General features: G+C 37.8%; 1 non-coding gene across 1 annotated transcript; it reads right to left on the bottom strand.

The window, feature by feature from the left end:
* Nucleotides 1-380: 380 nt before the first annotated feature.
* On the bottom strand, nt 381-509 carry LOC142425209 (small nucleolar RNA SNORA25). The gene has a single exon (XR_012779563.1). It is a non-coding gene; the product is annotated as a small nucleolar RNA SNORA25 (small nucleolar RNA).
* Between the last annotated feature and the right edge of the window lie 14,134 nt (nt 510-14,643).

Genomic DNA, 14,643 nt, shown 5'->3' with positions numbered 1-14,643 from the left:
AGTATGGTGCTGGTAAAGACTATTGATGTACCATGGGCTACCAAAGTAACGAGCATATCTGCCTCGAAACAAGTACAGCCCAAATGCTCCTTATTAAGCAAGAGCAGTGAGACTTCATCTCATGTACGTTGGACATATTATCTTGAAAGACTGGTCCCTGTGACGGACATCATGCTTGATAAAGCTGAGGGCAGTGAAGAAGAGGAGGGCCCTCAATGGGAGAGATGACACAGTGGCTGCAACAACAGGCTCAGACAATTGTGAGCACACATAGAACCTGGCTGTGTTTCTTGCTGTTTTACTAATCATTGTATTTTGAGATAAATTCACATTCAGTTGTAAGAAATAATACAGTGAAATACTTAAAAAACTTTTTTTTACATTGTATCTCCGCAGGAGAAAACATAGCACTATGGAGTGACTAGGGCATTCCATGGAGAACCTTCATCTCTGGTGACAGCATTAAGAGCTCTTGATCTCGGAGCCACAAGCCCTCTTTGAGATGACCTGAAATACTTTTTTGTAAAAGCCAGGTTCCCTCCACTGTAACATCTTCAAAAAATGATAGAACAATATTGTTATTAGTTAAGTCTGAGATGATTTTACTTACATGGAGTCCACATGTATAAACTGGAATTATGAGGGGTGACCAAAAAAAAAGGAATTTTTTTCAAAGCTATGTATTTAATTTTCTTTAACAAAACAACCTTCTCACCTTCAAAGTACTCTCCTTTACACTTAATACATTTGTCAAATTTGTGATTCCATTTTGGAAACATTTTTCACACCCATCTGTTTGGGTGGCTGACAGCACCTCCCTCATTTTTTGTGTTCACCGTTTCTGTGTCATCATGTACCTCTTCATTCACAGAAACAAAAAGAAGTCACACAGAGTGAGGTCAGGTGAGTAAAATGCATGGGGCAAGAAAGGAATGCTATTTATTGGCAAAAAGCTGGCACACTGCGATGGCTGTGTAAGCAGGTGCATTGTCATGGAGGTAAACCAGTCCCCTGTCTGACACTAATCAGGCCCTTTTTGATGCGCAATTTTCAGAACTTATAAATGGAAAGCTTGATTAACAGTCTAACCTGGTGGAATGAACTTCATCAACATCTGACCTTTATTTGAAATGAGAAAACCACTCATACACTTGATTAAAGATAGTTTTATATATATTTTCTATGTGTTTTCCTTTTTATGGTGTCAAGTATAAGAATTTTTTTCTAATCCAGGATCCTGAGTATGATGTAGGAATGGACTTGGTTTGTTAAACATAGGGTATGTGTTGTTAAACATAGGGTCAGTATTTGTCCCAGCTGGATCTATGGTACTTGAGAAGAACAGATTCTGAAAATGTTCTGGTAGTTTATTCAAGATGTTTTATAATTACTTGCTTTCTATTTAAGTTCCTAATTCCTTCTGCTCCATTGGTCTACGTGTCTCCCCTACTGATAGCAGTGTTTGGTTATTCTAGCACTTTTCTTTAGTTTCCTGCTGCTGCTATGCACTTACTGAATGATCACTACCCCTTCACCTTTTCACTGACCATCTAAAAAATGAATCCTTTTGCCTTCTCAATTCTTTGCCCACTCTTCATTTTCCTGAGAAATTTCAATTCTAAGTTATTATGGTTCAAATTTAATGTCAAATATTCTTATCTGAATTTAAACTCTGTCAGTAATTTAAACTGGTATCACTTTAATCTCAAGGTGACTAATATCAGTGTTTATTAATTCTGATTAAATAAACTTTCTACTCTTGTAGATTATTTTCATTTCTTTTAGACTGTCTTCACACTTCCAGCACGTTCTCCCTCTGTCTCATGTCTAGCCCTTGACCAGGATCCTATTTCAGTGCGAAACTATGAGCACCATAAGTGCACCGCAAGCCTCCTCTCAATCATACCACATGTACCTAGATCCCCACAATTGCTCTTCCCTCTTTTTGAGTGGTTGGCCATTTGAGCATGTCTTTTCATTAAGTGTATTTTAAGAATATTGGTCCTATTGAATCCTTGTTGCTAGGTGCTGACGAGTCGGTTCCTACTCATAGCGACCTCTGAATAACAGAAGGAAACACCGCCCACTCCTGTACCATCCTTACAATTATTCTTGTTTTTGCGCTCATTGATGCAGTCACTGTGTCGATTCATCTTGTCAAATGTCTTTTTTTTTTGCTGCCCTGCTACTTTACTAAGTGTGGTAGTTAGATGATATTATGTTAATTTGAAGATGTATGGAAGTCTAGGATGATGATGCTTCCTTGGGGTGTGGCCTTCTTAGTGGGTGGGGGAAGAAGAGAGGAACTGGGGACCTCCCTCTCTCTCTGCCACATTGCTTTCCTGTCTGCTAGAACTCTGCCTCTGAAACTTAGACCTGCCAGTACCCTTATGTGTTTCCACCAACTTTGGATCCACTCAATTCTGCACCCAACAACCTGTAATCTTCTGCTTCCCAGTTTACCATTCTGTGTCACTGGGTTTGTGGAATAACATTGGACTTATGGAGTTGGGTTGGACTGGTCTGGGATGCCTTCTTGATATACAATTACTTCTTGTTATAAATCAATGATACACAGATCAATGTCACTAGATTTTTTTTCATCTAGACCACCCCATCTAACACACCAAGTATGATGTCCTTCTTAAGGGATTGGTCTTGTCCAAGATACATGGGACAAATTATCATGATCCTTTCCTCTAAAGTGCATTCTGTCTATACTTCTTTCAAGACAGATTTGTTTGTTCTTTTGGCAGTTTGGAAGCTGAAATCAAGAATTCAAATGACACATTGCATTGTGCCAATGTCCTGCACAGGATCTCTTTGAACTGTTGAAAAACAGGATGGTATTTGAGGACCAAGATGTGACTGACCCAAGCCAGGGTATCTTCAGTCACCTCACATGCATGTGACAGTTGAACATTGAATAACAAGGACCAAGGATAAGTTGCTGCATTTGCATTATGGTGCTGGTAAGAAATAGACTGCCAATCACACTATTATTTAAAATATCTGTTTTATAATTATGTATATGAGCTCTCTTAGATTTTGGATATTAATCTTTTTCTGCCTTCTCAGTCTTTTCCTATACTGTGTATTATCTTTTACTAAAAGTGTCTTTTGATAAACAGAAGTTTAAAAATTTGATGTAAAGATGTCCTGTATGAATATCAGCAAATATATATAGCAGTTACATAATCTGGTGTCAATTTGAGGATTAAAAGTGTAGGGATGGAGTCTAGCCTGCCAATCAGGTAATAGCCAACGAGGCCTCTGTGAGAGCACAGTCTTCTGAGGAATCTGGGAACTCCTGAATTTCTTCCTTGAAGGCAAGAGACACTCTCTCTCTCCACTCACTCCTTCCATACATTCTTCTGAAGAAGACACATGGAAAGAGGCTGATAGAGCCTGACCTCTGGAGCTGGAGAAGCTACATACTGACCCCTGCTAGTGCTGAGATGCTTACAATGTCACTGGATCCAAAAGACTTACCACCCACTGGCCTTTGACCTTCCTGCATTTGGCATCATTGTATGTGTTTCATAAGTCTGAAGAGGACTTTATAGATTGGCATCAGAAATAAGAACTTATGGTCCTGAATTCAACTGGGTTGGCATGTTTTCTCAATATTCAATTTATCTTGTATATAAAGATATTTTTAATATACATATGATATGAGTGTCCATGAATTTGTTTCTATAGTCTACCCGTACTAACACAATATATATTTTTTGACAATGAACTTCAGGTTGGGTTTAATAAATATATGGTGAAGCCACTGTGAAAATTTTAATTACATGTTAGAAAGTAAGCACAAGTAAACTCTAATTACCTTGCTTATTGGAAAACACAGCTCCAAACAAATTTTTTTTTTTTGGCATCTTGGTGGTTAGGCCTCTTCCTGGGGCTATTTGGGGCCTGATTCAGAAAATTGTATCGCATCAACTCTAATTCTTAGATACAGTGTTACGTTATATTCTCAGCTATTAAGTTATACTACTTTATTAATTTCTCATCCCAATTTTTAATATGAGAAGAATCCAGACCCACAAACAAAGAATAAGAAAAAAAGGTTAAAAATATTTGCAAAAGGATTATATATAAAAGGACTTGCAAAGGAAGCTGTATACGGACTCCTGGTGGCTAATTGGTTACACATTGAGCTTCCAAATGTAAAGTCGATGGTTTAAATCCAGCAGTCAATCTGCAGCCTTTAAGAAGACTTAAAAGTTTGGAAACTGAGGTAGTTAGTTTATGGTGCCAACCTAGCTGATAAACACATGTGGGGTTAATTGAAGGGCGGAGGGATAAATGGCTCAATGAGCCTAGCTTTTCTAGTTCTCGGGTCTCTTGCTTTCTGATTGGTCAGACCAGGATACAGCTGGCTTAGCCAGCTCCCTGCTTTGGCTGGCAAGGCTCACTTCCTGCAAGACATCCCCGAGGAGAAGCCACATGGACCTACCCTGGGCAGCCCTGGGTGCTGGAGCAGCGGTGTGAAGACCCCTGCCAGTGCTGAGATGTTTACACATTCACTGACTCAGCTTTCCTCCTGCAGTCAGCATCATTGCGTGTGTGTATTTTGTGAGATGGAGGAGAATTTTGTGAATCGGCGTCAGACATATGGGTTAATTTTGGACTTGTGGGCTTGGGCAGCACTGGGTTGGGATGTTTTCTTCATGTGCACTTAACCTTTATATAAAAATCTCTCTTATAAATGAGTTTCTGTGGATTTGTTTCTTTAAAATACTTAGACTAACACAGAAATCCAAAGAGGCTGTTCTCCTTTATCCTGTATGGTGTTTATGAGTTTGAATCAATAAGATGACAGTGCTTTTTGTTGGTTTTGTTTGTTTGTTTGGGGTTGGGGGTTTGTCTGGGCAATATATATAGAGACTGAAAATTGGATACCAAAAAGCCAGAAGAGTGGAAAATGAGAAAGAAAATTGAAAAAGCACATATATGGAAATTGTGAGCGCAATTACAATGAACATAAAATTTCATAGTAATTTTCATAAATATTTTGAAATTCTTAATTTTTCATCTCCAAATTATACAGAAAATATTCATAATATCTGAATATATTGATGTCAATGTATAACATGTAAAATGTTTCCGAAATGAGAATGACTTCAAGCTTCCTTATAAGAAAAGCCCTCATTTTTAAGACTTTTTCATGCACAGGTAGAGAAGTTGTACTTTCTTATAGTAAGACTGGACTATTTTAATTTTAACAAAGGAATTTGAACTCTAAAAGACCCATTTTGTAGTTCAGATCATTTGACTCTCTATTTATTATATCAAACTCAAGCCAGTCGATTATGACTTATAACGACCCAATAGGACAAACTACAGCTGCTCCTGTGGGTTTCTCGGGCTGTAAATCTTCATGAAAGCAGAAAGCCTCATCTTTCCCTTGTGGAGTGGCTGGTGGGCTCCGATAGCTGACCGTGTGGTTCTCATCCACACACATAACCTACTACACCACCAGGGCTCCTTATTCATGGTGCAGGAGCACTTTTTCTGGCCCCCTTCTAAGATAACAAGTCAGAACTGCTGCTATTCAGGTCCTAGTAAAAGTGAGGTAGTGCTTGAGGGGCAAACTCCAAGTTCATGTAATTTTCACTGTTCAAATATATCTTTGGATCGAATGACACCATGTGAAGTATAACTTTACCAAAATATTTAATACAACACGAACTACTTCAAATAAAGCCAGCATACACTTACTCTTCTCAGGCTAGTAAACAAATGTCCTTATTTTAGGGGCAAACAGCATGAAGAGTGCTATGTGGCATGTGTTCTGTATCTTCAAACCTAGAAAAGACAGGGAAAATCGGTGCCATTTTGGGGTTATCAGTTCAAATGTACCCAGAAATAAGTCTGATACTTGAGGCACCATAAAGTGTGTCATGGTTGTGCGGCATCATCCCCAGTGTTATCCACCCCTAATTTAACCACTGACTCATACAGTCACGTGGAGTGTAAACAGTGAAGGGAAACTTGGTTCTTTAGTGCCCTGGATCCCTCCCGGCCAATTTTTGTCATTATGGTTGGTTTGGTTTTGGTGTATGGTTATGTGTGTGTCAATAGCCTATATCACCCATTTATGGCCTACGCTTCTAATACTAAGATTCTCTTTCTCATATAGCAACTATCTTTGTGGGTAGTAGCCTTTCTCTCCCTGTGCCTTCTCGGGAATTTTAAATGGAAGTGAAAGCATAGCAACAACATTAAATAAAAAAAAACATAGTACTGAGCTAACTCCAAGTCACGGAAATGCACGGATATTTACTAAAGTATCTGTCCTTTCCTTTCTGGTTTCTTTAAGGCTATGTGCTCACTCACCTCTTATACTGGTCATCCCCAACATATGATGTGCTTAAGTTACAACAAACCAAACTTAGAGCTAATATATATATATATATATATATATAAAATTAGTTATATATATATACATATATATAACATGATTAGTAATATGTATGTATTTATTGAAATGTTATATGTAATGTTTCCAACCTCCGATTACAAATAAGGATTGGCTATATAAAGATACAGAAAATAAAAGGCAATAATAATGAAAACATTTTAAAAAAAGAAGTATTTGGTTTATTTTGAAATCTATCTAACACTGGAGTCATCTGAATGAAACCCTGTCTTAAATCATGAGCTTACCAGTATTTACATCTACAATACACTTCACACAGAATTTTGGGGTTGTATGAAGGCAAAACCAAATTTATTTTCTTTTAGCGAAGAAATTGTCCTATAGTCAGAGTCCTTTTGTCACAAATTATTTCTGATTGCTTAGATGTTCATATTTGGAACATAGATGTGTGGTTATTTTTAAATAGGTGGTGGGAAGTGTAAGGAGATGAAAGAATGTTAGGGAGCTAAAAAGTGCATAGAGTAGGTGTGGGGGGATGGGAGATAGGGAACCCAATGAGAGATTGATCAGCAAAACAACTCCAAAGAAGCTGACTCATGAGTTAATCCAAACCCAAATCAAACTCAATGTCATTGAATGTTGCTGACTCATTTCAACCCCACAGGACAAGGTCGAAGACTATAACTTCTTAAGGCAGTAGAACCCCATCTGTTTCCCGGGGAGTGACTCGTGAGTTAATGTGGGGGGAAATGTCTTTAATATTCGCTAATTTATTTGGGCATTCCAATTTCTATTGCAATGGCTACACAGAACTCAAGAAGTTCATGATTTAGTAAGGGAGTTAACAAGTTGTATTGGCAGTGAGAAATCTTAGGGTGGAGTTGTTTATCATGACATGTTACAAAATTCTACTGAGCCTACTCATGCCCACAGGGCATACCACTCTGTTATAAAATGCAACCCAAAGGCATTCAGCTTAAGTTCCTTGGATCAGCAAACTCAGCTCCCTGAATTATGTGCTCTGAGGCACCCTCTCCAGTAAACTCACCCCAAATCTTCCACAAGCTAAACTTCTCAAATTGTATTCCCAGAGGCACCCTCCTCCACGTGCAGGTCGCCTACACAAAAACACTCATCCTGACTTGCTCTGTGAGTCCACCGCCCTGTTTCATGCTCTGGCCCCCGGTTGGCTGCTGCTTCTCTGATGGTATAGCACTCATCTGGATCAAGAACGTTCACTGTGCAGGGATCTCAGCTTCAGAGGACCTGTTCCACTCCTGACTCTTGCTGGTAATAAATTCCCTCCTCCTGCTTCTCAGAAGGCTCATTTTATATTCAGCAGGATATCACAAGAAGGGATCCTGCTTGCAATTACTCACAGGTGAATCCTATTATTATCATGTCATTTGGTGGAAGTGGGAGGCTTTGACTAGGAGAGTCACATTAATTTACAGCCGCTGTAGTGGGAAAATGGCCTATAAATGGAAAATTAACAAATCAGGTAGGTCACTTACATCACTACCCCAAGCTACCTTATTGAATCTTGGTCAGGTGCTAAAATTTTGCTATGCCTTGCTGAACCACTGTACCTTTTACTTTTAATAAAATGTTCTTATGCTTTGTTGTATGGTGTGTCTTTTGACCAAATTCCTTCTCCCAAGAAAACTTAGCAATAAAGATGAAAACATGCCCGGAGCTCATTGAAACAAACACATCATCTTTAAGAACACAGAAGTTAAAAATGTTGAATTTTGGAGATCATAAATATGACTATAATATTGGAATAGAATTTGATCTCTTGAATGCTGCTTCAAAGAGCATTTATTATGAATCCAAGCATGGTGAAATTCTTGACAATTCCATTATTTTGTCAATATTTCAGTATGTTACCTATTGGTCCCATTTTAAGGATTTTGGTTTTCTTGTTTGGATATGCAACCAAAGTTCCTGGAAGCAACATTTGAGAGATCAAATTTGCACTCAGTAAATCTACTGAAAAGACCTCTGAAGTGTTGAAAAGCAAGGATGTTACCTTGAGGATCCAGCCATGGTATTATGAATCGCTTCATAATCAAGTGAAAGTCAGACATTGAGTAAGGAAGAATATAAAATAATCTATGCATTTGAATCGTAGCACCAGAAGTCAATATTGAAGGTACTGTGGGCTGTCAAAGGACAAGCAAATCTGTCTTGGGAAAAGTCCAGCCAGAATGCTCCTGATGTAGAGATTTCATATCATGGACTTGGACATGCTATCAGGAGAAACTGGGCCATGGAAAAAGGCAGGAGGCTTGCCTAAATTTGAGGGCCAGTGGAAGAGGGGAAGAGCCTGGGTAAGATGGATGGACACATGGCTGCAACAATAGGTTCAAACCTAAGAACAATCGGGAGGATGGTGCATTACCGGTTTCATTCTGTCATACATAGGTATGTAAAATCAGAAACGCTTGACGGCATTTAATAATAACAGCATAGATATATGGTGAAAGAAAAGATGAAACATGAGGTTTAAATAAAACTGTAGAATATTTTTCTTACAGACTCCTGATTATTACCTGCCGTATATACCTTTGCACAAGCTGAATTTTTTCAGCACATTTTTAGTGCAGTTTTTGTGGTAAAATTAGGTTCCTGGGCTGATACTCAGTTTGGCTTATACGCTACTATATAGGAACCTCTTTAAATGGAGTAGTATATCTCACAGTGTTTCCTTTGGAATGGGATAGTATACTCAGATGTATTTACAGGAATTAATTAGAAATGTAATTGTCTTTATCTCACACACTTGAATTTATTTTATTATATCATTTTATTCTGGGTAGGTTATTAATGCTTGGTCTTACCTGGAAAGTCATGGCATATTCTCTATCTTTTTGAGTATAAAGTAAAAATCAATCAATAAAAAGGAGGAAAGGTATTCATGATTTTAGATTCTTGAAAACTTTTCTACAGTGAGAGATGCCATTTATAAGGTAAGACATCAACATTTCAAACAATATGAATTAATTCCAAGATAAAACAGCTTAGCTATATAATCACCTGTCTACACCTACACATAGTTTACAGCATGAGGTGCTGACTGATTTATTTGTGCAGTTATGTTTGAGATATTAAATTTGATTAGAATGAACTCTCCTTCTGAGTGCCCTTCCATGCCATAAAACAGAGATACAATGATTATGTTTAGAAAGTCAGAGTCTATAAATAAATTTAGAGTTATAAAAATAAGCAGGGTATTGTGGATATTTTATTATTCATTAAGTTGAATTGGCTTGTGGTATAACGACTTATTCCAAAAGATCCAAGTCAGGAAAACATTTAATATATAATATTCATGGTTTCCCTTATGTATACGAAAACTCTTAGGCAGTTAACAAATTAAAAATATGGATCTCTGCAGAAAATAAGATGTTGAAATGAAATACTGCCTAACTGCAGAAGGAATGTAGGCCCAATAACAGCAGTGAGAAAATATTTTTATCTTTCTTTCCCTTATTTTTTTTGGTGATTTAAATAAAGTTTATTCTTTTTACAAAAAAATTGAGTTCTATGTATGTGGGTTTTCTTTGCAATGCCACAGCTATCGGAGTATGTGTGTGTGTGTGTATATATATATACATATATATATGTAAGCCATTTTTTCCTTTATGGTGCATCTTTTTACTTTCTGTACGATGGTAACTTTTTTGTTAACGAATGATACAAAACAAGGTTGGTACACTGTGAAGAGCCAGGTGGCAAACCAAAAACTGGTGCACTGAGATGGTTTATTGTCGTGGTTACAAAACCAGTCTCCATCTGCCACAAACCAGACCTATTTTGTCACACACTCTTATGCAATCTTTTCAGAATCTCTAAATAGAAAGATTGATTAACAGTCTGACTTGGGGAAATGAAGTAAAAATGTACTTTCCCCCTCACAACAAAAACAAAAACAAATGAGCATCATCTAGATCCTGCTTTCACTTGATGGCCTTTCTTGGCAAGGTGAAGATGACGTCTTCCACTGGCTTGATTGATGTTTGTTTTGGAGGTCATAAGAATAGCATAATCTCTCATCATCATTGAGGACCTTGGGAAAAGACATCTGGGTTTCTTTCAAGCTGTTCTTTCAAAGCACAGCCTTCTCCCACCCATCACTGTTTTTTTTTTTTTGGTCAGTCAGAACCTGAGGCACAACTTTTGCTACGATCCGTCTCATCCCCAAACCCACTGTTCAGAATTCATGGAACCGAGCTCCAAGGCAGTCCAGATACTTCCCCATCTCTTCAATAGTCCATCATTGGTCTTTAAGCACAAGGGCGTGAGTTTTGTGAACATTTTCTCTATTCGGGACATGGACAGACATCCAGCGCGAGGTTTGTCAGAAATCGACATGTCACCTTTTCTGAAGTGAGAAAACCAGTCACCCACGAGCTCTTCGCATAGCGCTGTCCTTCAATGGCATTTTTTTCTGAGCAGGGACCAAGTCACAGTCGCACACTGTGTTTTTAAAACAGCCATCACAAAAAGCAAGGCTTGAGTGTAAATGGTTTTATGAAAAAATTCACTGTGACCAGAGAGAACCTTCCCAGGTAATGGCACTGGGTGCACTAACTCAGAGCGAGTGACTGTGATGATCACCTAGCAGGAAACATGTATACTACAAGAGCTCCACCCAGTAGCAATTTTTTTCCCCAGCAGCACATTTTTTGGTTTGTTTTTTGGGGAGCTCCTTGTATAAATCCTTGGTTAGATCCATTTTTTAAAAGAGCTGTATATACATCATCACAATCCATTCTACAGCACCCTCCCTCCCATTTATGTTTTTATAATCAACTTTCCCTTGAGAAGGCAGCTCTTCCTTAGTCATATCTTCGGTGCCTTCTGACCTGAGTGGCTCATCTTCGGCACCTCTCTGACAATGTTCTGCTTTGTTCATTAGGCTGCAGTAGCTGACAGTGTTTCTAATCTTTGCCTAAGATTTCTAGGGGCTCTTTTTTCCCACGTAGGTGGCCAATTCCCTCTTCATCGTTTGTTCTTAGTCTGTACGCTCCACTTTAACCTGTTCACTTTGGGGGACCCTGATGGTATTTGAAATGCCAATGACATTGCTTCCAGCATCCCAGCAACACATAAGCCAGCACAGTAGGACAAACTGACGGACAAGTGGTGACTCAGTCCAGCAGTCTTCATCAAAGACACAGACAAGCCTCTATTTAGAGATGTTTGTGATTGTGAATTAAATGACTATTTAAAACGGTAAAACTTGATAAGAGTGAAAAACAGTCATTAATTATGTATACAGAAATGAAGACATATAGACATTACCTTCACAAATAACTATGTGCAAATTTAATCTTAGGCAAATCAAGATCTCTGATCCCTAGTTTTCTGATCTCTAAAATGTAGAATGTAGTCCCAGATTTAAATGTCAAATATTTAAATTTAAGCAACTATTTATCTTTTATTTTTACTTATTTCTTTTCTTGGCCTGGTCAAAGTCAATAATATTCACATAAGGCACTAGAACATGGCCAGAAAAGTCACTTTCATGGTAAATCATGAGATGCAATACACATGCCCTACAAAGCCCAATATATTGTCATGCTTCAGCAAACTTGTGATTTTTTCATTTTTATTTTTAAAAGATAACTAAAAGTGAAAGATTTGGTCAATTTTACAAGCACTTTGTGGACTTGAGAAAATACATATTTTAATTGAGAACTAGCTATGAAGTATAGGGTTTATTTGTTTGTTTTTGCTAATATATTAAACACAGTTAAAAATTTCTGGTCCACATGTGCACAATTCCAGATGTTAATTTAAAAATAAACAACCAACATATTTACAAGATTTTACAGGGTTCATCTACATATTTTGAGAGGAAAATTTACACATCAGTTGCTGCTCGGTACAGCTGAGTCAGCTTTAAGTGATAGCAACCCTCGATACCACACAATACAGTCGCTGTGATGCTCAAGACCCTCGCGCGGTCATTATGCTGATCCCGCTCATTACCCAGCATGCTGTTCTTCTCCATGCAATGATTCCTTGGGATGAAATGTTAACAGCATGTGAGTTGAATTCTTGTTATCCTAATTTCTAAGGAGCATTCTGGCCGTACTTCTTCTGGGCATGATTTGCTTATTTTCAACAATCCATGGTATATTCAATATTCTTTGCCAACATCATATTTCAAAATATACCAATTCTCCCTGATCTTCCTTCTTCATTGTCTAACTTTCCCATTCACTTGAAGTAATTGAAAATACCATCGCATGTGCCAGGGACACCTTAGCACTAAAAGTAGCATCTTGGTCTCTTTAACATTTTAAAAGTTATTTTGGTTTATGAGAGAAGATGGGTCAGTCAAGGTGCAAGGTAGTACCGATGAAGAGCACAACTTTCCCCCAGATCCTGGATGCTTCCTCCCCTCAACTACCATGATCCGAATTCTACCTTGCAGGACTGGATAGGGCAGACGTTGTACACTGGTACATATGAAGGCTGGAGGCACAGGGAATCCAGGGTGGATGATACCTTCAGGACCAGGGGTGTGAGGGGCGATGCTGGGAGAGTAGAGGATGAGTGGATTGGAAAGGGGGAACCCATTACAAGGATCCACATGTGACCTCCTCCCTGGGAGACGGACAGCAGAGAAGGGGTGGGGTGAAGGCAGACTCCAGATAGGGCAAGATATGACAAAATAACAATCTATAAATTATCAAGGGCTCATGAGGGAAGGGAGAGCGGGGAGGGAGGAGAAAAAAAGAGAGGACCTGATGCAAAGGGCTTAAGTGGAGAGCAAATGCTTTGAAAATGATTAGGGCAGGGAATGTACGGATGTGCTTTATACAATTGATGTATGTATATGTATGGATTGTGATAAGAGTTGTATGAGCCCCTAATAAAATGTAAAATAAAATAAATAAAGCTAGAACTAGAAAAAAAAAAGCTATTTTGTAGTATTTCAGTCCTGTGTAGTAAGTCTTTTTTTTCTTTCTGAACTGTTTCTTCCATGAACATTGATTATGAATTCTAGTAAATGCAATCTTTGACAAATTCAATCTTTTCCCTCTCATGATTCTATTGTTCCATTTGTGAGGATTTAAAAAAATTTATATTGTGGTGAAATCTACTCAGAATGCAGTAGTCTTTAGATAACATCAGCAAGTGTTTAAAAATCTCTTAACATTCACCTGACCATGGTGTTTTCAGTCATTTCATATGCTTGTGAAAGTTGGACAATGAGTGAAGGAGACCAGGGATGTATTGATGCATTAAATTATGGGGTCAACAAACACTATTGAAAATACCATGGATTGCCAGGAGAATGAACAAATCATTCTTGGAAAAAGTACTGTCAGACTGCCCTTAGAAATGGGATAGTAATATATTATCTCCTGTATTTTGGGGCATATTATTCAAGGAAACAGTTCGTAGAGAAGGACATTGTGCTCAGTAAAATAGTGAGCTATCAAAAGAGAGGAAATCACTCAATAAATTTGGTGGAACAGTGACAGCCACAGTGGTCCAAATCAAGGGAAGGTTGTAAAGATGGTGTAGCATCAGCAGGACAGTGTGTCATGCTGTGGCATATTCTCAGTGTAAGTTAGAATCAATTTGACAGCATCTAAAAATAGCCACAATTACACTGTGTTCCTTATAGTTTCACTTAGCATTTGCTTCTCTGCTATTCTATAGGTATGTCTTGGATATATTCTGTAAATAAGCAAAGCAATGGCATTACAAATATTAATATAGATACAGATTTTCTTATTCAAAATAGCCAATCCCAGCCCATGTCCACTAACTAATCCCTAGTATATCAATCCTTATTTATGGGTTTAATTTTTTTCAATGACTTCTTACTTTTATTCATTCATACTTCACATATCAAGTTCCAATTTTTAGCAGATGTTTACAGCTGTTTCCTTTTGAAGTCATGCCCCATCAGTAAATGAAGGTTCCCAAACTTTTCTTTCAAAGGCTTTATTTAACCACGTAATTATGGTTGATTCTAAAAGAACTGAACAGAAAACTTCAAAAGGCAGCTCCAGAAGACAAAGTCAAATATTATAATGAAATGAATAAAACATGGAGTTAAAAAACAAAAAATATCATATCTTAAACTGAAACAACTAAAGAAAAATCCACGCCTCAGATTGCAGCATTGAAAAAAATCTATGGTGAAAATATTGAACAATGCAAGAGGCATCAAAATAAAAAAAAACTTTAAAAAGGAAAGAATGCTTAGTACTTGTGTGAAAAAC

Source organism: Tenrec ecaudatus, chromosome 13 (assembly GCF_050624435.1).
Source record: "Tenrec ecaudatus isolate mTenEca1 chromosome 13, mTenEca1.hap1, whole genome shotgun sequence".
NCBI classification, from domain to species: domain Eukaryota; kingdom Metazoa; phylum Chordata; class Mammalia; order Afrosoricida; family Tenrecidae; genus Tenrec; species Tenrec ecaudatus.
Note: the sequence above shows the minus strand (reverse complement) of the source record. Positions and strands in the feature narration are given on the sequence as shown.